A 21,281-nucleotide genomic window follows, 5' to 3' on the forward strand; every position below is an offset into this window, starting at 1 on the left:
CTAACTTTTGGTCTTTGAATGACTAAGTGATTACTCTGCCGCTCTCTTATCAAATCTTTTGTTACTAAAGAGGGGTTGTGGTTCTTGGCTTCTTCCCTCTGCATCTAACAGAGGATATATTTCTCATGGAGAAATTTTCATGTGTTGCTCATGTGATACTTTTTTTTAGGTCATTTGTTTTTAAAACTTATTTTATAGCTTTGTTATACTGGTTATTAATAGATTTCAGAGTAAGGACATATTTCAAGTCCAAAACTTAACAATATCTAGAAAAACTTGTACATAACACAAAATCACCCATAAAACTAAATTGTTGGAATAGTTGACAGTTGTTGCCCTTTCCCCCTTTGCTAATTAGTGATAGTTCTATCTCCTCCAAAGCCTAGCTGCTTCAGTACTCATCCCTTGTTGGGAATTACGATAGAAAGCAGTATGTCTTTGTCAGAATTTCAACTATCACACCTTTGAGGATTTTGGGAGTCTTTCTCACCTTCCTGGATATCTGCTCTCTCTCGCTCCAGATATTCAGGGATGAACGTGTAGAATTTGGGTCATAGTGCGTAATGCTAGCATCATGAGGCTAATTTAGGTCTCATAAGAGATTGAATTTTTATTATGTGGCAATTAATAATTCTCTGAGAGACATATGTATTTGGGAGATGAAGATATTTTCTCATGGCTTGTCCTAGACAGCCCAAAGTCTCAGAAGGGGAGAGTGGTCCTCAATTTCCTTTTTTAAGCATTGGAGAAATCTCTCCTGGTAACATCTTTGATCCTATAGTTTTTCTAGATTGCTCTGTAAGGGCTCCAGAGTTTCCTTTCAGACTGATGCAGAGCAGATGCTGGTTTTCCCTCTGGAATAACCCCATTTTTTGGGTTCGGGCCATGTCGTCCTGATGGAAGGTTCCTTTAGGTAGCTTTCTAAGGGATATTTGCTACAGTGATACTCCCAGAAAATTAAACCGAAGGTCTCCAGGATTCTAACTCCTGGCCCGAGTACCCAGTAAAGGATATCGCATAAAATCAGGGGACGTATACTGTACTTGATACGACACATAGCAATCTTCACCCCGAATAGATTTAACTCTTTGATGTAAGGTGGAAGAATGGCAAAAGAAGGGGGTGCCGTTCTAGGTACCAGGTGGACTTCTATCCCTACTACTACCGCGACGCCATTCCTTTTCTTGTAGCTCTCTAAGCGAGTTGTGCTCCCACGTTAACCGGTGTTTTGTTACAAGTTATTGGAATAATCATCATGCAATCTCCATCTTCATCTTCTGGAAAGTTGAGTATTAATGCTTTCCTGTGTATAATTTTAGTCTCCTTTTTCACAGTTAAATTTCAATAATTTAAGTGTGTTTGGGTGAGCGTTGCCGAGAACCGGAAGCAGCCATTTTACGACTGCAGTCACCCGTTACAATTGCATCTTATTTAGTCAGTAGGGCGACAATTCACGGTATTAAGCTATAGTATTAGCTAGTTAGGCAAATTATACAAGCGGTGATTTTGCATACATGAATATTATTCCTCTTCCCATTATGTGACTACAAAGTTCTTGCTGACACCGGCTTTGATTTAGATAGTGACTAACTCAGGATAACCTTGTCTTGTCGCCAACGATGTCATCAGTAAAGGGACAATGCTTCCTCAGTTCACTGTTGAAGGTAGGTGGCATACCTGCCGCCACCTCTCATATCAATGAACTATAAGACCCTTTATCCTTCCCCTCCTGTCCTTTAGTGACATCATAGCCATCACAAAACTCCTTCACCGGTATTCTGACAGCCATCCCGGCTTGCTAGGGTGACTGCATTACCAGCTGGTACCCTGCCGGTAGCAGTTAGTTCAGCCGTCTCTGCCACCTTCCCCCTTATTTCCTTCCTTCACAGGAAGCGAATATTATTGGGGGGAAGATTGAGATGGCTCCTGACGGCTGCCGGTGGGAAACCTAACATACTCTGGGAAGTCCTCAGCCCTCCCTTGAGCTGCCATCCACATTTATTGCCGCTGACGTCATAGCCGGTGACAGGCCTTTTGTGGATGGGTGGAAGCCAGAATCCGACAAATTCTTCCCCCTTCCATTGAAACTTCCATTCTGGCAAGGAGACAGTAGGCGACCTAATAGTCCTCCTACACTTCCAACTGTTATAATTATTCATAATAGTAGGAAACTCTCCTTCCTTAATACTTTCTCTCCCTCTATGAGTTAGTACCGCCAGGTACTAACCTAACACCAGCAGTGCCGCCGGCTAAACTACTGTATACAACTGTACAGTAGTACACATGTTTTCTAACATACTCTGTGTTTCCTATTGCAGTCAGTTGTTGGGACCATAATATTATGTTGAGGCTGAGTACTCCCTCAACACCTAGATGGTTTTTTTTTTATCATCAGGACCCCAAAATCATTGTTCAGTATTAATACTGTATATACTACAGGTGGATAATGTTAGTATAGACACTTACTAACTCTAACTCTAGTTTCTAGAGTTTTTTCTACCTTGTATTCTCCCTATCAGGAAACTAAATATTATTACTGACGGAGGTCTCTGCAATGGCCTGGGAGAGGAAACACAGATATGTGTCTTTTCTACTTCCTTTCAAGCTTACTATCCTAAGCTATTATAAACAATAGTAATTACTATTGTTTGTAAAACTGTATGCTTTTATATCACTGAAAAAAACATGAATACTCATTGGGCCCTTTTTCCTTTACTGGAGGAGCCGAAGGAGAAGTGTGCAGCATTGTTCTGCAACCACAAAGGCAAAGAATTTTGTGGTCACACGAAGTGCAGGACTCATGTCCACTGCTGTATCGTGTCGGGAGTCCTCAAGTATTGGGACCCAAAGGGTTGCCCCACCTGCTTGATCCTGCTGGCCAACAGCTTCAGAGAACCCCCCCCTCCCAGTTAACATAGAGACTAGGGATACAGCGAGGGAAACCCTTCACAAATGGGTAAGAGAGTTCCAGAAGAACTCTCCGGCACCGTACTTACCCAACTACTCCCTAAGGTGCCTACTGTTCCCCAAGGCTCTACCAAATGCAGTGGTGCCTCAGGAACAGGTCCAGCCTCCCCTCATACAACTGAAGATTGACGCGGACATAAATAAGGCACTGGAAGGCATGGACATCCACCAAGAAAGGATGTCAGAAGTGTCCACTGACACTGAGCAGGACCTACTGCAAGGAGGCCCTGAAGAAAATGTGGAACATCCACAAGCGGAGGAAGAAGGATCCGTTTTGACGGCAACCGAAGACCCTCAGTTCGCCGTGATGGCATACAAACCTATGCCGTCAACTTCTTCAACCCCAACTCCACAACCAGTTGCACATGCCGACAAGAACGAAGAGATCCTCACTTCGATTCAACGGATGATGGAATTGTTCCAAAAGGAACAAGAGACGATGAGAGAATCACTCGGGCAGCAGCAGATACTGTTGCAGGAGAGGGTGGACCGCCCTGGACCTACCAAGGCTCCACTAAGAAGCCCCTTAGAGTGTTGGATCTCCCTCACTGCTCTGAAACCAACCCCTGGAGGTATGCAGAGCATATGCCCATGATGAATGGGAAACTATTCGTCTCGGAGAAGTTGGGGTCCAAACTGATTGAAGACCTTGAATTCTGGCCTAACTTTTCAGCTTACCCAGACTGTTACGTGAGACTGCGGGATGAACATGCAGCCCGTGAGGAAGCAGTACCCAAAGAGGTCATTGTCTTCGAGCATGACAAGGCGCAAGCCATCCTCCTGAAAACCTTGAAAGGAGCCGGGTACACCAACTCCAAAGTCTCAGCACTGAGCAAGAGACATCCCACCTTTCTTGCTCCTTCCTCCATCTCTTTCCCCTTTTCAGAGAAAGCACTAGACTTTGCCGTCAAGGCAGTCGACGAGGGCAAACCCTGCCCAGCCCTAGAGGAATACAAACCGTTCTCTCTAGCACTGCGTACCTGCGAAAAGTGGAAGGATGTCCACCTAACCTTCTTCGTCTCCAAGTTGGATCCAGAGATAGCAGGCCAGCAGTTCAATGAGAACCTTCCAAAGTTGACAGACCATCTTCTGAGGAGGGAACAGGAGATGAAGGAGAGACTTGCGGCCTCCCTTTCTCATCAGAACTGCTGGGAAATGAGTGCAGGTCTACATAACGCCCCAGAAATGTTCATCTTCCTGGCTAAGTCTCACATGGGGACCCTTGTGAAAGACTTAGCATATTTCCTCAGAGCAAGCAGAGCATGCAGAGAGTTTGTTTTGGCCTCATCGACCATAAGACACGAACCAAGGAAGCTGATTACCTCGAGCATCTGGGGTAAAGACCTTTTCCCACAGGAACTGGTCCAAGATATCATAGCCAGAGCAGCCACGGAGAACAGGAACCTTCTCCAAAAGTGGGGCATGAGCTCAAAGAGGAATCTTCCTCGGATGGAGGTCCCCAGCCCAAGAATAAAAGGGCAAGGAGACCACGCAGACCTGCACAACTTCCTGTCGTGACTATGACCACGATGCCTCAGACCACCTTTCAGATGGTCCCTCAACAACTGGTAGCCCAGTCGCCAGTGTTTAACCCTAACTTTGAGAGACAGTCGACTTCCTTTCGCCCTAGTCAGAAAGGAAAAGGCCTTAAGAGAAGTTCTCTTGGAGGTAACTCCTCTCGGGGCCGAGGAGGACATGGTCGCGGAAACAAATCCGCAGGAACCCCCCCAAGCAATGAGGGGCTCCAGGTAGGGGGCAGACTGTATCACTTTCGGGATCGCTGGACCTTCAATCCCTGAGCCCACAGCCTAATCCCGAATGGACTCAGTTGGAAATGGAACAGAACTCCTCCCCGTTTTCCAGAATTCTTCCAACACTCCACCCCCTTGTTAGAAGAATATACTGTACCTCAGAACTCTTGAACAAGAAGCTAATAAGGAAAGCGAAGTCTATCAAATTCTAGGGAAGGCTGTTTTATGTTCCCAAGAAAGACTCAGACAAACTCAGAGTCATTCTAGACTTGTCTCCTCTCAACAAGATCGAGAACAAGAAGTTCCGAATGCTTACTTTGCAACACATAAGGACCCTTCTACCAAAAGGAACATACACAGTCTCAATAGACCTAGCAGATGCTTATTGGCGTCTTCCAATGAGTTGCCCTTTCTCCTCCTACCTAGGATTCGAGCTACAGAAGAAGAAGTTTGTCTTTAGAGCAATGCCCTTTGGACTGAACACAGCCCCAAGAATATTCACGAAGCTAGCAGACACTCGTCCAGCAGCTACGCTCCGAAGGAGTTCAAGTGGTAGCATATCTAAACAATTGGCTGGTATGTTCAGCATCCAAGACTACTTGTCTGCAGGCAGCCATCCATTTCCTGGAACACCTGGGCTTCAAGATCAATCGCAAGAAGTCTCGCCTTTCTCCAGCTCAGCAGTTCCAATGGCTAGGAATCAAATGGGACTTAAAGTCACACCACCTCTCCATTCCATCCAAGAAGAGGAGAGAGATAGCGGGATCTGTCAGGAGACTAATCCGTCACAAGAGGATTTCAAGATGCCAACAGGAAAGAGTATTGGGGTCTCTGCAGTTCGCAGCAGTGACAGACCCGGTGCTAAAAGCACGTCTGAAAGATGTGTCAGGAGTCTGGAGAAGATATGCATCAAACGCTCGAAGAGATCAACTAAGGTTGACCCCGACCCTGTTACGCACGCAGTTAAGGGCGTGGTCAACAGCCAAGAGCCTAGCACAGACAATTCCCCTGCAATCACCACAACCATCAGTGGTGATACACACGAACGCCTCCCTAGAAGGATGGGGAGGCCATTCTCACAAGAGAAAAGTGCAAGGGAATTGGTCGCACCAGTTCAAAACCTTTCATATCAACATTTTGGAGGCTTTGACAGTTTTCCTGACGTTGAAGAAACTAGCCCCTTGCAAAGCGATCCACATCAGATTGGTCTTAGACAACGAAGTGATAGTAAAATGTCTAAATCGACAAGGCTCGAGATCACCTCACATCAACCATGTGATATTAGTCATCTTCCACCTGGCAAGGAGGAAGGGATGGCACCTATCAGCAGTTCACCTACAAGGGTTCTACAACGTGACGGCGGACGCTCTATCCAGGTGAAAGCCCATAGAGACAGAATGGTCCCTAGACGCAGACTCATTCTCCTTCATCTCGGAAAAAGTCCCGGAACTGCAGATCGACCTCTTCGCAACGAGCGACAACAAGAAACTACCTCGTTACGTAGCCCCTAATATGGACCCTCAAGCAGAGGCGTCCCTCCACTGGAACAGGTGGAATCGCATTTACCTGTTTCCACCAACCAATCTCCTGCTAAGATCCTTCAGAGGGTCAGCAGCAGTAGTGGCCCCCAAGTGGCCCAAAAGCAATTGGTTCCCTCTAGTTCTAGAGCTGAAACTGAAGCTGTAACCTCTGCTGGATCCAGTATTATCTCAACTGGCCCAGAAGTTGAATCTCTACGCTTCATCCTCGAGAACCAACAACCTATATCTCATGATTTTCTCTCCCTAGCGGCGAACAAAAAGTTTGGAATCTCGAAGGATAAAGTTGACTTCATCGAAGAGTATAAGTCAAGTTCGACTAGGAGACAATATGAATTGTCAAGGAAGAAATGGGTTTCCTTTGTGAAAACAAGGAAACCGACAGAAATATCGATAGATTTCTGTCTCGCATTCTTCATATACCTATACGAACAAGGCCTTGCTTCTACTACGATTACCTTGTGTAAGTCGGCCCTGGCTAGACCACTTCTGTACGCCTTTGAAGTGGACCTCTCCTGTGAAATCTTTAATAAGATCCAAAAGCATGCGCTAGACTCAAGCCAGCAACCCCACCAAAGCCCATCACATGGTCTTTGGACAAAGTCTTGCACTATGCTTCGAACATAAACAATGAGGATTGTACTCTAAAGGATCTTACACAGAAAGTCATTTTTCTGTTTGCAATAGCCTCAGGGGCTAGAGTTAGTGAAATAGTGGCCTTATCCAGAAACGAAGGCCATATTCAGTTCCTAGACACAGGAGAACTGAACCTTTTTCCTGATCCTGCCTTTCTTGCCAAGAATGAGCTACCCACTAAGAGGTGGGGTCCTTGGAGAATCTGCCCTCTGAAGGAAGATGCCTCTCTGTGCCCAGTAGAGTGTCTTAAGGTTTATCTTCGAAGAACTTCAGACTTCAAGGGAGGACAGCTCTTCAGAGGCGAAACTTCAGGATCAAACCTATCCCTAAGACAACTGAGAGCGCTCACCTACTTTATTCGCAGAGCAGATTTTGACAGTACACCCGCAGGAAAGTTGCTTCTTCGTGGAACTTCTTTCAACATATGAACTTTGAAAGACTCCGCTCATACACTGCTTAACGACAAGAAAAGGAATGGCGTCGCGGTAGTAGTAGGGATGGAGGTCCACCGGGTACCTAGAACGGCACCCCCTTACATCAAAGAGTTGAATCTATTCGGGGTGAAGATTGCTGTGTCGTATCTAGTATACGTCCCCTGATTTTATGTGATATCCTTTACTGGATACTCGCGCCAGGAGCTAGAATCCTGGAGACCTTCGGTTTAATTCTCTGGGAGTATCACTGTAGCAAATATCCCTTAGAAAGCTACCTAAAGGAACCTTCCATCAGGAAGACATGGCACTCTCACCCAAAAATAGATTTTTCCCTTTGCTCAAAATCCATTTTTTTGTTATCAGAAAGTGATTAAATAGTCCTTAAGAATTACCCAAGACTTTTGTTGATTTGGTTTTTTATTTGATGAAGGCAAGTTGAAAGCCTGTAGGTTGGTCTTACCACCTTTCTACTTAGGACTAATGCAAGTCTGTGATTTGATCCATAGAAAAAAATATTTGATTCCATGACTTCCAGTTGGGGTATTTTTTTTATCCTCAGTTCATTGTGCTTGCTTCTGTTTTACACACAAATTCTCTGTTGGATCTTGAACCTTTTGAATCTTGGATAACTCTTACTGTTGGATTCTATTAAGAGATACCATCATCACTGCCATTGAGTGATTAATCCTGGTCTAGTGGTCCACATCCCCATTATAGAATTAGTTAAAGCAATACATAGAGACCCTGAGTAGGCCACCAGTTGAGGTAAACGACAACCAAATGACAGCAGGGTCCCTAATTCCTTCTTTGAAAGAAAACTTGGATGGAAAACTAGGTTTACACAGTTATATTGCAGACCCTAGATGTTTTCCCCCATTTTGATATACATAAACAGTATGTAGAAATTTAGGATTAAATAAAATAATAATTAAAACTTGGATTTAATGGTAAGACTTTATAATTATCAGAAAAACTTTAAAAATTCAACAAACAAAATTAATTTTAGAAATATTAGAATTGACATTACATACAGCAAATCCAGAGCAGAGCCAATTATTTTGCATGCACTGGGCATTTTCACACTGAATTAAAAGTCTATCATTAACTGTTTGCGATAAAATTTGGTATGCAATTAGACATCTCAAATATAAGACATAGTTTTAGATACGGGTCTTAAAGCTAGAGGTAAAGCACTTTTACAACTCATTCTTGTTTAAATCACAATTTGTTCCCAACATTCCTAATTCTTTAAAAATCACACCCATGTAACCATTGATAATTATTATTTTAATCAATCACTTATCTAACAACACTTAAATTCGGTCTCTTACTTGAGGGTTATTTGTTAATAGCTTTGGGCTTGAGTGGTTGGCTTGATATGGTCAACTAAAACTATGTACGCTACACATTTTTTATGGCCTTTTTTATGCATCTCCAAACTGTATTTGGTTGTCTTTTTTGGTGTATCTCTTGAAGACACCATTTTTGAAAAGGTGGTTAATCCCGGATTTAACCTAGTTCTAGTTGCTGTAATCATAGAAATTGATATTAATTCCTTCACTCCATCTTCTCAATTCCATAAATAAAATTTGTTTCTACACAAAATACAAACTTTACATTCTTTGCATAGGGAGAAGAAAAATCAGCACAGGGAGAAGAAAAATCAGCACTAAGCTGGCGTATAGCTATGAAAACTTTTAACAAGGTGTCAACAACCATCTGGTTTTTACTTAGAGAGCACATCTTTACTTTTATCTCGGCTGTGGTCAAAGACAAACTTCTTCCACGTATTAACTAGCTTTGGCTAAAATTTAAACTTTCCCTTTTTTCCTTAAGGTTATGTGACTGCGCTTTACAAAGTAGCAAGCGCACATGCCCAGGTAAGGGGATCCTCACCATCTTTGCCCTGCATGCAGAGGACACTCCTGCACACAGGATTCTCCTTGCCCGAAGTCTAGGGAGTAGCCATCCTCCGAGTGGGAGTGGTATGAGAGGAGGAAGAACTTTAAGAGGGATTCCTTGCCTTCAGGGTCATTTCTCGAGGTCAAAGAAGTCCCAACTCCTCTCCCTCACCCCTAGTAACCTCTTCTCTATGTTCAATCTGTCTCTTCTGGGGATCAGTTGAGTATGAATGATGACCGGTTGACCAACCGGTCAACCCTTGGGTCTTCTTCCTCATCCCCTAGAGAGGCAAAGGGAACAGCCCCCAAATGGAGAGCTCATTTTGTCTAATATGGCCATCCTTAGGACTCTTGGGTCTGCCTCCAAAGACCAGCTACTGGAAGGTGCCCAGCAAGAGAGGATTTCCACTCTTGCTTGGGTTGGCCATGGCACTTTTCTCGCTAGAGCCGATGAGGGAGTTACTCCTTCGCAGTCTCGTGCCTTCTGAATCTTCATCCTCTGCAGTTTCTTTCCCACCTGAGGTTCAGCAGGGTAATTATTGCTAGAGTTCCCCCTCAGCGGTGCCTCCCTCCAGGGTTGGTATGCACGCTGAGCGAGACCTCGGTCTTCCTCCTCCTCCTGTGCTTGTCAGTCCTTTGGGGTTCAGTGGGCCCCTTGCAACCACAAGAGGTTGCCCTCACCCGGGAATCCACCTCCTCATGCAGCTCAAAAGCGACAGTGAGACTCGACGCCTGTTCCCGTTACCTACTCGGAGCTGAGCTTACAAATGATCTTGACAATCATCCTACAACCCAGCATGCAGTCTCTCCTAGTCCTTAGCGAGCACGATGACTTGCGTTGACTCTCCAGGGAGGTTAAAAAATGCCACGAAACAGCTGTGCATTCTTACTAACACTCCTTCTGTAGCACGCTTAATCGCAGGTGAGATTGGACTACCTCATCAGGTAGTTCACAAGCCGCAGTTTAGCATGCAAACTTCTTGTGCTATTAGAGCGAGTAGAAAACTGCCTTGCATTTTTTCTTAGGTACCTGAGCAACCTTTAGGAGTTTGTGATTGCTCATGATCACTTGTTCACAAACTAGAGGATGTCCATACAGACCAGTTTTGTCCACCCATACAACAGGTTCATGCTCCTTTAAAGGAGGAGTCACCAGTGAATTTTTGGCCCCAGGTTTGTCTCGCGAGGCTCTCCTGCTCCTCAGATACTTTTAAAAGATCCGATTGTGACAAATCCTGGGAAGGTGGCTGTGCACCACGGGGACTCTTCAGTTCCCTCTTACCTTAGAGCTTCCTTGTGGATGAACCACTGGTCTGTGACTGTTGGCTACCTTGCCACAACCGAAGAGCTTTCCAATCTGAGAAACAGCGTGTTTTCAAGAATATCGTCCTCTTTTAGGTGTGAGGGCAATGGAATTTTTGACACCCAGTGCAACGAACCAGTAGGCCAACTGGATCCTGAAGAGGTGTGTCTATTATTTTCAGATTCTAGAAGCAGGTCCCAAAGAGGGATACTAGTCTTCTTCATAACTCCTCGATCAGTTCTCAGGTCTTGTTTCCTCTCGAGGACGTAGAGGCAGTAACGAAGAAGTGGAGGAAGGCGAGCTAGAACTTCTTTGGGAGGCAAGCTCATAAACCCAGAAGACTCTTCAAAGTGGACCAGAACACAGCTAAGAAATTAGTTCCTTACAAACAGCCCTTTCAAGGCAAGTAGCAAAAAGGAAATGGGTGGAGACTGTGCAGACATGGTCAGCGTCCCCAGTAATAGGGGTGCCTTCCCCCCCTTGCTATTCCACCACCGGTGGGAGGATGCTTGCAACTTACGTGGCAGCAGTGGGTTTGCCATGTTGCTGACCCCTGAACAGTTTCTGTCCTTGGCAAAAGGTACATCGCCCTATTCTCCAGCTCTCCACCTCCCCTGATTCGTCCTCCAACAAGATCTTCATCTTCGCAGAGGGAACGCTGCTTTGTAGGCAGAACTCTAGACCATGATAGAAAAAAACCACTTTCCAGGAGAGCCTCGACAGGTCACCAGGCCTTTGCAATCAACTCTTTCTTGTAGAGAAGGCGTCCAGAGGCCAGTCATAGATCTCCCAGCTTTGAAAAAGATTGTTCTCCTAACTCTGTTCAAGATGGGAACCATAGCAATGGTCAAACAGTGTCAGACCGAAAGACTTCATGATCACATTAGATTTGAAAGATGCGTACTTCCAGATCCCAATCCATCCATCCTCAAGGAAGTACCAAAGATTTGTCTCTCTTGGAAAGTTATACCTGTTTCAAGCGCTGTGCTTTGGTCTGTCAACAGCACCGCAGGTCTTGTCTTGAGCTCATGTCAATGCCCTTTGTCAGCTTTGCTATCTAAATGATTGTTTACTCTTGGCAGATTTGGTAGACTCTTCTCCGACACCAAGCCCTGGTTCTCGTGGGGAACTTAGTCAAGGCGTTCTTAGAGTCCACTCAGAATCTGGTATACCTAGGCATAGAAATAGACAATTTACAAGGGAAATTTTTCTCATTGCAGGAAAGTGTCTTGAGACTCAAGGAAGTGACTCTTCAGTTCCTGGCATGAACCTCACCACAAGCTGAGCTATCTGTCTTTTTTAGAATGCCTGGTACCTACAGTCACCTTTGCGTGCCGTCACTTCTTGGCAATTGAAGACCTTTTAGTCTCACGGCAGGGATTCCCCAGGATGCGCATTCAGGTGGAATTGGAGCAAAATAACACCTGAGTTGATGGATCTCTGATTCTCAGAGGGGTAGCTCTTCTTTCTCCCTACTTTAAATTGATGCATTTCATGGATGCATCAAAGAGGGGTGGGGGGACTCTCCTGCTACATTATATGACCTTTGGGCTATGGTCCGAGTCAGGCTGGCAGTGCCACATAAAACTCCTTGAGTTGAGGGGGGCAACTTTCCTCTGCTTTTTAACAATTCCAACAACTCCTTGATGAGCGACAACACAACTGTAGTGGCATATCTAAACAAACACAGAGGTACCATTTCACAGCAACTTTACCAGTTAGCTGTCAAAATACTGCAATGGACAGCCAGGTTCATTCATGGCAAAAATGTCTTGGTAAACCAGCTGAGCAGGGAAGTTCAGATTGTAGCTTCCGAGTAGTCTTTGGATTATCGGATAATAATGACTTTCTGGGGTTTATCAATGCTAGATCTGTTTGCAATATCTCTAAACCAGAAGCTTCCAGTGTACTGCTCGCTAATACCAGACCCACAGGTAACCTTCCAGGACACCTTTTAACATCCGTGAGATCACCTGGTATGTGTTTCCTTCGTTCTGCCTGATGAGGAGAATTCTCAAGAGGGTAAGATTGTCAAGCAATCTATTAATGACCTCAGTAGCTCCACTGTGGCAGCAGGCAGAACAGTTCCTGGACCTTCTACAGCTGCTGACAGATACCGAGGGAGCTCCCCCTCCTGCACGACCTGCTACGCAAACCTCATGCCCAGATTTACCATCGAGCTCTGGGACCCCCATGTCTTCATGCCTAGAGGTTATCTAACATCTCCTCTATGAGAGAGGCTTTTTGCAACCAGTAGTGAAACAATGTCTGGATACCTCAGGAGGCCATCTATCTCAATCTACCAGGCAAAGTGGGCGATCTTCTGTCGTTGGTGTCTTGAGAGGGGTGCCTTTCCACTCGGTACCGTTCTACCCCTAATTGCAGAATTGTTACTTTATCTCTGAGAGGGGAAACTCTGCTGTTTCAGTGGTGGAAGACTATCACTTGGCCTTGAGCTAGGTCTTTAGACTGAAAGGGTTAGATATATTCTCATTGGTAGAGTTGTCTATGCTCATACAGAGTTTTGAATAAACTTATCCTCAGTCGGAAGTGAGACCACCTCCATGGAACATGACAAATTTGTAGATAATTTGTATTTTTCCTAACCATACAAACCTTAGCTATTTAATATGGGTATTACTTTCGGCGTAGCTGAAATGACGAGCTATTAGAATTTTAACGAGGGTTTACTACCCCCTCGCTAGTTAGCGAAGGGGTAGGGAGCGGTAGCTAGCTACCCCTCCCCCCCTCACACACCTGTGACTAGCTCACTTTGCTTAGAGGTAGGACTTCCCGGGGGACAGGGCTGGCGGGCAAGTTTGATTAAATAGCTAAGGTTTGTATGGTTAGGAAAAATGCAAATTATCTACGAATTTGTCATTTGTTCCGTAACCGAAATAAAAACCACGCTATTTAATATGGGTGACTTAACCCTTAGGTAGGGTGGTAAGTCCCAGCCGTTACTCGCTTTTGGCTTTTTCCCGGGGACTCAGTATCTGAGTGTGTAAGTGCTCAAGATAAGGAGTCCCTGCACCTTGCAAGTGCCTTGCTCTGCAAGGACCGCAGCCTACGTAAGCTTGTGTGTGAAGGAATGAAGTGTGACTCGTCCTAGGAAGTTGACCTGAAGTCCTTTACTGTAGATGGAATTCTAGGATAGGACGTTCCCAATACCACCTCGTAAGGGTATGGGGACGTGACAGTATTATCTTAATACTAGGAACACAAAGAAACATGGTTTACCTGTAGTGGTTTGAGGTCAGCTGTGCAGAGAACCCAGGATGCTGCTTTCCCCAAGAGGGGAGGATGAAGAAAAGAATAAGGGCCAGGCATACCTTTTCATTCATGCAGACTAAAACCAGGTAACAATGCCCTCAACCATCTGCTACTTGTCCAATAAGGAGCTTGAGGTTTAAACCAGCTGTTGTGCAGCCACCACAGGGCGGATAGAGAACGTATCGAGCCTCCTGTGGGTCACATCTTGCAGGTAGTGGGTTGTGAAGGTCGTCTGACGCTTCCAAACCCCTGCTTGTAAGACCTGCATCACTGAGTAGTTTCTCTTGAAGGCCAGGGACGTAGCAATGCCCCTGACATCGTGTGCTCTGAGGCGACGTGACGGAGGAAGGTCAGGATTCAGGGAATGATGGATAACCCTGCGAATCCATGCTGAGGTAGTGTTCTTAGTGACCCTCCTCTTCGTCCTTCCGGTGCTAACAAACAATGCCTGCACCCGCGGACGAACTGCTGCAGACTCCTCACTGGGCACAGTAGGAGATGGTCGGTCATCTGTTACAGAACGGAGACTCGAAATCCGGAAAGAGTCGAACCGAGGGTCCGGCACTCCTGGATTTTGAGTCTTAGCTACAAACTCAGGGATGAATCTGAACGTTACCTCCCCTCATCCCCTTGAATGGGCGATGTCATACGAGAGACCATGAAGTTCGCTAACTCGTTTGGCCAAGGCCAAAGTGAGTAGGAACACTGTCTTCCAAGTCAGGTGGCGATCAGAAACCTGGCGTAATGGTTCGAAGGGAGGTCTCTTAAGAGAACTGAGAACTCGAACCACGTTCCATGGAGGAGGTCTCACTTCCGACTGAGGGCAGGTAAGTTCATAACTAAGTATGAGTAGAGAAAGTTCCAGCAAAGAAAAAATGTCCATTCCTTTGAGCCTGAAGGCAAGACTTAAGGCTGAGCGATAGCCTTTCACTGCCGAGACTGAAAGGCGCATTTCCTCCCGCAAATACACGAGAAACTCCTCTATTGCTGGAATAGTGGCATCGAGTGGAGAGATAACCCTTCCACGACACCAACCATAGAAAACTCTCCACTTTGCCTGGTAGACCCCTGCGTAAGACTTTCACAGGTGTCCAGACATCCTTTCCGCAACTCGTTGCGAAAAGCCTCTCTCTGTGAGGAGATGCTGGATAGTCTCCAGGCATGAAGCTGCATCGAAGCTACGGCTTTGTGAAAGATGTTGGCGTGTGGTTGTTTGAGTAGCTCGTGTCATGGAGGAAGTTCTCTCTGGAGTTCCGTCAGGAGCTGCAGAAGGTCCGGAAACCACTGTGCGTGATGCCATAGCGGTATTAAGGTCATAGACAGGTTGACCGATATTCTGGTCTTGTTGAGCACTCTCCTCATCAGACAGAACGGGGGAAAGGCGTACACGTTGATGTTGTCCCACCGTTGTTGAAAGGCATCTTGCCAGAGTGCCTTGGGGTCCGGGACTGGGGAGCAGTACAGCGGAAGCTTGAAATTCAAGGCTGTCGCGAACAGATCCACCGTCGGGGAACCCCACAAGGTCAGGACTTTGTTGGCTACTAGATGATCCAAAGACCACTCCGTACTCACTATCTGTGATGCCCTGCTCAGACTGTCAGCGAGCACATTCCTCTTGCCTGGAATGAAGCAAGCTGATAGTGGAATCGAGTGGACATCGGTCCATCTCAGTATCTCTACAGCAAGATGGGATAGCTGCTCTGAAAAGGTACCTCCCTGCTTGTTGATGTAAGCCACTACCGTGGTGTTGTCGCTCATCACCACCACGAAATGACCCGCCAGGTACTGTTGGAACTGCTGAAGTGCCAGGAATACGGCCTTCATTTCTAGCAGATTTATGTGGAGGCACTTTTCTGATTCTGACCACAGGCCTGAGGTCCTGTGGTTCAGAACATGGGCTCCCCACCCTTTCTTTGAGGCGTCCGAAAACAGCATCAAATCTGGGGGTAGGACGAGAAGATCCACTCCCTTTCGTAGGTTCTCGTGTGTCACCCACCACTGAAGGTCTGTCCGTTCCGCAGGACCCATAGGGACCAAGACGTCCGGGGAATCGTGTCCTTGATTCCACCGCCATTGCAGGGATCTCATCCTGAGGTGATCGTTTGGAACTAGACGGGCCAGGGAAGATAGGTGACCAAGGAGACATAACCAAAATTGGGCTGGGAGTTCTTCCCGTCTGAGGAAAAGGTCTGCGACCCTCCTCAGCCTTCCTATCCTGTCGTCTGATGGGAAGGCTTTGTGGAGATTGGTGTCCAATATCATGCCTAGATATACCAGTCGTTGAGTTGGAAGCAAAGAAGACTTCTCGAGATTTACCATGATCCCTAGATCTTGGCAAATTCCTAGAAGCTTGTCCCGGTGTCGAAGAAGGGTCGACTCCGAGTCTGCCAGGATCAGCCAGTCGTCCAGATAACGGAGGAGACGGATGCCGATCCTGTGTGCCCACGAAGAAATCAGGGTGAACACTCTAGTAAATACCCGAGGTGCTGTAGAGAGACCGAAACACAGCACCTTGAACTGGTAGATCTTGTTGTCTAGGCTGAATCTTAAGTACTTCCTTGAAGACGGATGGACTGGGATGTGGAAGTACGCGTCCTTCAGGTCCAGTGTACACATGAAGTCTTGTCTCACTGCAAGTTTGACCGTGTCTGCTGTCTCCATGCTGAACGGAGTTTGTTTGACAAACCTGTTCAGAGCTGAGAGGTTGATGACTGGTCTCCAGCCTCCAAACGCGTTCTTTACAAGAAAGAATCGACTGAAGAAGCCTGGAGAACCGTCGACGACCTCCTGGAGAGCATCCTTCTTTAACATGGTCTCGACTTCTGCCCGTAAGGCTTGCCCCTTTGCCGATCCCATGGCATAGGAGCTCAACGACACTGGATCCACTGTCAGGGGAGGTAGAGATGTTGTGAACGGGATGCGATATCCCTGACTGATTACGGAAATCGTCCAGGAATCGGCCCCGAGTTGCTGCCACCTGATCGCACAACTTTATAGGCATCCCCCCACTGGTGGGCATGCAGGGGGACTCCCAATCCTAGCGTTTGCGGCCTCGGCCACTCCCTCTATGATTTTTCCCTCCCCTGGAGGACTTTTTACCTTTCTTGTCTTTGACAGAAAAGGGCTGCTGTTTGGACACCGTCGTCTTTGCTGCCACTGCCGGTTTCGTCGTCTCGGACGGGCGAGGTTGTTGAGGTGCTGGAGGTTTGTAGGGCTTTGATTTGAGAACCCTCTGGAGGAGAGAGTCCTGGTTGGATTTCCTCCACCTCTCAGCTGCCTGTTCCACATCTTTAGGCTCAAACAGATTCTTTCCCAAAAGGGAAGAATGTCTGAGCCTGCTGACTTCGACGGCTGGGACCTTCGAATTTAACCTTTCTGCCACCGCATCACGTCGTTTTAAGATGGAATTGGCCCACAAGTTCGAGACTTGGTGGGCTAGAAACTCAATGGTGCGGGTGCCCGAAAGGAGGAAGGTCTCCAGGGCTTTCCTGGTGCTCTCCTTAGACAGATCCTTGGCTCGCAACAGGATGCCAAGAGACCCCAGCCAGACGTCCAGCCACGTAGTAGCCTGCATGGCACACTTCGCAACCTTCTCCTGACTTAGGATCTCTGTCGCCGAGAAAGTCATTTGCCGGCTAGAGCGCCTCTCTAGAGGGACCCACTTGGTAAGCTCTTCCACAGAGTGGTGCAGGGGAAGAGCTAAGCAAGACTCCTCCATGATCTCAAAGTACTTCCTCTGGTGGATACGAGGAGGAGGGAGGAGCTTGTTGCCAGCAGTGGAACGGCTGGAGGAGGCAAGTTCGGAGAGCTGGCCCTCAACCTTATTCCTGGCACTCTTCACCCCTTGGGACCAGGGCAAAGCCGCACTGGCCTTAGCGGGTTTCTGGGTGCCAAAGACTCGGTCCAGGACCGTGTCCTTGCCCTCACGAGGAGGAATCTCAGGGTCCGGGACGCTGTTGAGATGCCTCATCAGGGTCAGGACCTGCCAGAAGGCATGCTCTGACTCCTTTTGCTCTCCTCCTGGAGAACTGGCAGCAAAGTCTCCCGTCCCCAAAGGCTCTACTTGGGGGGACACGTGGACGTTCTCCGATGGTCTTGTTAGCTCTGCTCGAATCCTAGAAGAAGACTTAGGGATGGTCTTAGAGTCCTAACCATCCTTAGAGTCCTTAGGTTCCCTCCTAGGAGGGATACAGGACTCCAATAACGAAGTCTGAGGGCTCTTCTCCGCCCCAACTCGGGACGATTCTCCTGCTCGAGGTGGGGTTCCTCCCATTGGTGCGATGGGAGAACGTCTCACCTCGGTAGACTCCCCTGAGGACGGAAAATCTTCGTCCACAGGAGATGGAGAGAAAGTCTGAGGGGGGGAGGGAGCCTTCCTCAAGAATTTCCTAAGAGCCAGGTTTACCCTGGGAGAAGTCACCACGACTTCTACTCCTCTCTTCCTCTTCAGTGGGGTCGGATCTGCCCTTGGTTTGAGGCCCAACTCAGAGAAGGCAGGCTTGACAGCCCGAACGACAGCTCTGATAAGGGACCCAAACCATGGCTGCTTACTGACAGAAGCAGTGTCAGAGACTTTCTCTGGAGGGAAGGGGATCGGGCGATCCTTGGGAGTAGACACTACAACGGGGCCTGCCTGAAAAGAAAGGGAAGAAGAAGGTTTGTTCCTGGACCTATCTGAAGACTTCCCCTCCTCCTGCAAGCGCGCTGGTCTGCGCTTGCGGGGGGAGGGGGGGGTGAAGAAGACGACCTGGATGCTCTCTTTCCTGAAGCCTCGCGCAGAGACTCGCGCTGTGAATCCCGATGGGAATCATGCCGGGGATTGCATTGGCGCTCGCGCGATGGAATATTTCCTGGTTCGCGCGCGGAGATGAAGGCGTAGGCGCGCGCAGGCGAGTGCTGACGAGCAGGAGAGCGATGGCGCTCAGGCGAGCGATGGCGCGCAGGTGAGCGACTGCACACTGGCGAGGGGGCACGTGGGCGCACAGGCGATCTATGGCGAGCAGGTGAGTGGGCGTGCTGGCGAGCGATGACGCGCAGGTGAACGGTGGCGCGCAGGTGCGCGATCTGGCGAAGGCAGAGGGAGCGCAGTAGGAACCACAAGCGTAGTTGCGCGCAAAGGTGACTGCTCGTGGGCGCGTGGACGCACATGGTCTCGGAGACCTCTAGAAGGGCGCACAGCAAGGGTTGGAACATGTGCGCGTGAAGGTGACTGCGCGCGCTGGCAAGGGCTGACGAGTGGGCGAGGTCCGATGGCGCGCAGGAGATCGCCGACGAGAAAGTGAAAGAAGAGTCTTCCCTCCTGTGCCCAGATCCGGAGATCGTGGGCTCGCGGGCGAACGATGGCGCGCAGGTGAAGAGCGCTGGCGAGCTGGAGATCGTGGGCGCGCATCAGGATCAGGGCGCGCAGATGGGCGCTGGCGCGGATTAGATCGCTGACGTACAGGAGATCGCTGGCGCGCAGGTGAGCGTGGGCGCCCAGGTAAGCGCTGGCGCGCAGGAGATCGACAGCGAGCAGGAGCGCGCTGGCACCTAGACTCTGCGGCAGGAGATCGCTGGCGCGTTGTCCCTGGCACAGGATATTTCTGAAGAGTAGTCACAGGAACAGCAGGCGAGCGCGCAGGAGATTGTAGGCGCACAGGGGATACCTGGCACTTAGGGGCACCCAAAGGGACCGGTGCCCATTGGATAACGGGGTGCGTGGGCACCCACAGCGCATCAGCAGCCAGGAACGGAGAAGGAAGATCAGCAGGTCTGGCAGGCGAAGGAGATTGCGAAGGATCAGCAGGGAGGTCCAGGGATGCAGCTGCAACGGTCACTGCACGGCGAGGAGGATCCTCTGCGGGGGACTGCGAAGGCGAAGAACCGAAGAGGCGCCTCCTAACTCCCTTGTGGGGAGAAGGAAGGCCTCTACGGCGAAGAGGAAGACGAGCTTAATGTCTGATACGTCCTCTGGGGGCAGCAGGCAGACCATCATCAGTCCTCCGAAGAGGAGTCTCTGTTAGTGAACTCCCTGAGGGGGAGAATCACCTGCAGGAGAGACCGTTGGACTTAGCTCCTCCCTCGAAGGATGTTCGGAGGGGGGAACTAAGCCTTCAGCAACATTAGCACCCAAGGCAGAGGTTTGACCTAACTCGTCGGAAGCCTCTGCCACAACAACGTCGACGATAGATAGAGGGGTCAACCTCTGCTATCGCCGGCGACTGTTTGACAGCAGCCCCCAACCTGATTATGTCAAACAGGGCTTCCTTGGAGGGCAAACCCTGAAGCCACAAGGAAGCCCAAAGCTGCAATAAATCATCATTAAACACATTAGCAGAAATAACCTCGCCCGGGGAAGGAGGAGGAGCTGCCTCGCTATGGGAGGCAACGCCCTCTCCAGCACCCCGAGGTTGGCGAACACAAGTACGGCCTACGCTACCACTCGACAGCCTCTTGGAAGAGACCGATTGAGTGGGAGCTTTGGAGGAGGTTTGGGCTACGGAAGAAGAGTCCTTGGAATTTTCTCTCTTCAAGGAGACCCTTGAAGGAGAAATATCCCGTTTAGACTTCTTCCGGCGCCGTGAAAACCTCTCCCACTGGGAGGTAGACCAATCCCTACACTCACCGCATACTTTATTTCTTTCACACCCTTGGCCCCTGCAATAAGGACATAAGGTGTGAGGGTCTGTGTCCCCCGCCGACATAAACGTATCAGGTAAGCCGAGACACTTCCGCATGGTAGAGGCCAACTTCCAAACACGCTGAAAAGAGAAAGCAAAAAAAACAAAGATCAAAGGCTGTCATAAGGGAGGGTGGGAGCAGACAAGTCTGATCGTCACCCGAGCCAAAAGCAAAGTGAGCTAGTCACAGGTGTGTGAGGGGGGGAGGGGTAGCTAGCTACCCCTCCCTACCCCCTCGCTAACTAGCGAAGGGGTAGTAAACCCTCGTTAAAATTCTAATGGCTCGTCATTTCAGCTACGCCGAAAGTAATACCCCATATTAAATAGCGTGGTTTTTATTTTGGTTACGGAACAAATGGTGAAAGTTCTCCATTTCTTGTAAGGAGAACCTTACGAACCTTTTAAATCAGGCTTCAGATCATGATCTCGTCCTGAAAACTGTCTTTCTGCTCACTTTAGCCTCCGCCAAGAGGGTAAACAAGTTTCATGATCTCTTACGACATTGCCCATTCAAGGAGATGGGGACAAGTTACATTCGGCTTTGTCCCCGAGTTGGTTGTTAAGACTCAAAAGGCAGCGATTTCCAATCCTAGGTTCAGTTCCTTCCCAGATTTTTACTCTTCAGAAGGTAACTAATGATCCTGAGCTACTGCTTTTGTGTCCTGTGAGTGTACTACGCTGCGGCGCTATCCCAAACATACTGAAAGAGCTTAGATCAGACATATGTTTGTTAGTACAGTAAGGTTTAGAGAAGTCTTTCTTGGTTCAGGCAGGTCATTGACCGAGCTATCAATCCTTCCCTCTCATGTCAGTAAAGCT

The 21,281-nt window shown here is 48.2% G+C and overlaps 1 protein-coding gene and 1 long non-coding RNA gene across 7 annotated transcripts in view; one reads left to right on the plus strand and one right to left on the minus strand.

Annotated features, from left to right (window-relative positions):
• Positions 1 to 21,281, plus strand: part of LOC137658561 (otoferlin-like) — a 212,666-nt gene that overhangs the window by 186,840 nt on the left and 4,545 nt on the right. The window lies entirely within an intron of this gene.
• LOC137658564 (uncharacterized) overlaps positions 1 to 21,281 on the minus strand; it is a 133,861-nt gene that overhangs the window by 35,783 nt on the left and 76,797 nt on the right. The window lies entirely within an intron of this gene.

Source organism: Palaemon carinicauda, chromosome 19 (assembly GCF_036898095.1).
Source record: "Palaemon carinicauda isolate YSFRI2023 chromosome 19, ASM3689809v2, whole genome shotgun sequence".
Lineage (NCBI taxonomy): Eukaryota > Metazoa > Arthropoda > Malacostraca > Decapoda > Palaemonidae > Palaemon > Palaemon carinicauda.